The sequence below is a fragment of the Echinops telfairi genome, unplaced genomic scaffold (assembly GCF_000313985.2).
Source record: "Echinops telfairi isolate 266 unplaced genomic scaffold, ASM31398v2 ScPeMD7_7465;HRSCAF=8503, whole genome shotgun sequence".
In the NCBI taxonomy this organism is placed as follows: Eukaryota; Metazoa; Chordata; class Mammalia; order Afrosoricida; family Tenrecidae; genus Echinops; species Echinops telfairi.
The window spans coordinates 8,551,564-8,553,713 of NW_022111365.1; the positions used below are offsets into that span (position 1 = coordinate 8,551,564).

Sequence of the window (2,150 nt, forward strand, 5' to 3'; positions counted from 1 at the left end):
TCATGAAACACTACATAATCATAATTATTTCCTTTGCAAATATAACATTTATGATCCTTTGCCTTGCTGGATAATTTGGGGAACGGTTGACACTGAGTATTGGGTTCCATTTAACATGTGGTCACAAATAAATAAACAACATTTAAATATGGATACAGTTGCAGTGGGGAGGATGGGCTATGAGCTATGGGGTGGTAAATGCAAACCCGTATATCCTTTGATGTTGGTTGGAATCTGAGTTCTAACATTTATTTTTATATCTGGAAGTTAAGGGTCAATATGTACTTCTTGAGGATATTTGGTGTGAGAAAATCACTTAAGATGATTATCTCTGCTTTCAATAAATGTCTATTAATTTGATTTGTTTTATTCACGAGTGGTCAAAGGACACTCGCCAACCAACCAAACGCAGTGCGCTTGCATTCTGTACCCTCTAGAGGGCGATCACGGGCTTTCTGCGTCCCTCCGCAGGTAATTGATGACAGTCTAGCATAGGAAAGAGGCGTGGAAAGAAGGACGTATTCTCGCGAGAACTCAGCCTTTGCGCTCTTCCCTCGCGTAAGGTCAAGTGTTCGTCCATCCAAGGTCTTCTCAGTTCTTTTGGAGCTACACCTCGGAGCCGGTAAGTCTGCGAGTGGCCGGCTGGGCGGGCTCCCTCCCTTCTGCTCTCCGGTTTCGGGCCCATCCTGGGGCGGGGGCGTTGTGATATCCACCCTCCGGGCCGGGGCCTGGCCCCTTGTCAGCCTGCCCTCGGTGTTCTGGGCCCGGGGACGCACTGACAGTCTGCAGGCCGGCCCCGGCGCTGGTGTGACAGCTCCACGATTCCACTGACCCCGGCCTCCAGACTGGCCTTTGGGACTGGCCCGGGCTTTGGGGCTGGGGCGGTCAGAAAGCACATTTCGTACCTTGCTCGGAGGACAAGCAAAAAGCGAGGTTTCCTGGGCTCGTTACGTGGCCCACCCAGCGTTACATACCGTCATGTGTAATTGTTCAACAATCCTGAGAGGTAGTTTAATGATCGCCGTTTTACAGATGAGGAAAAGCAAGGCGTGCTCATTGATTTATGCCTCCAAGAACAATTTTTAATGCGTAGTACGTGTCAAGTGTTAGTGATACCTAGATTAAAAAAAAAAAAAGAACAAAGTCTTAACCTAATCCTAAATTTTTGTGGTGGGTACAACAGTAATCACATAAAGTAATCTAAGTGCTGTGTGTCTATAAACTGAGTGATTTGATTAAGAATATCTGTAATCTAGGGTGCTGGAGTAGATTTGACTGCACCATTTGTGTTATTTGAAATCAGGGTAAAGTTCTTTATATGTAATTAATTGCCTTTCGTTAGATCACAACCCTGGTGGCATAGTGAGTAAGGTTTTTTATTTTTATTACTGGAAACTTGCAGCGGCAGCTCCTTTGTTCGATCGCTGTGTGTCGGAATTGACTATGGTAGTGAGCTTTGAGTTGGCTTCCACTACTCCTTTGGTAATTTGGAAATATGGATGTTGGGATTCTTGAGTTGCTTTCTGAGTAGTTACAGTGGACTCATCTTACCCTGGACCTAGTGTGACATCCCTTTAACTAAGATACCACAGTGGGCCTTCCTCTAGAAGAAGATTCAAATAATAAACTGCACCGGTTGTTCAGCAGTTTGAACCCACCAGCAGCTCCATGGGAGAAAGAGGGTTTCTACTCAAAATTGAAATCTCGGAAACCCACAGGGGGAGTTCTGCTCTGTCCTGTAGGTCACTATGAGTCGGAGTCAATTTGTTGGCAACGGGTTTTTTTTTGTTGTTTTTATTTTTTATTTAGACATATTACTGGGTAGTCTAATGAAAATTTGCTGTTTTGCACATTTGTTAAGTAGATGAGACTCTGTAAAGCCTAGTATATTGATTTTCCTTATGTTTTATTTATTTTCCCCATGGGTCTCTATGAAAAATCCCAAAGGTTTAAAGTTTAAGTTTAAATAAGCCTGTCTAATACATTTGAGCACATAGGCATTTCAAAATTGGAAAGTACATTGAGTATGAAGGGAACAGAAGGTGTGAATCTTAAAGGTGGGAAGAGATTTATTTTACTTGAAAGGCTTTTTTCAAATTACCTCATGCTTTCCTGCTTCCCTCCCCCTCCCCCCCGCCCCCCATTTTTTT

At 43.8% G+C, this 2,150-nt stretch overlaps 1 protein-coding gene across 1 annotated transcript in view; it reads left to right on the forward strand.

Moving 5' to 3' along the window:
- The first annotated feature begins 545 nt into the window (after nucleotides 1-545).
- The window catches only part of NCOA4 (nuclear receptor coactivator 4), a 26,073-nt gene continuing 24,468 nt past the window's right edge, over nucleotides 546-2,150 (forward strand). The window contains exon 1 of the mRNA XM_045283666.1: nucleotides 546-622. The gene's annotated coding sequence lies outside the window, so the exon portion shown is untranslated. The remainder of the gene's footprint in view (nucleotides 623-2,150) is intronic.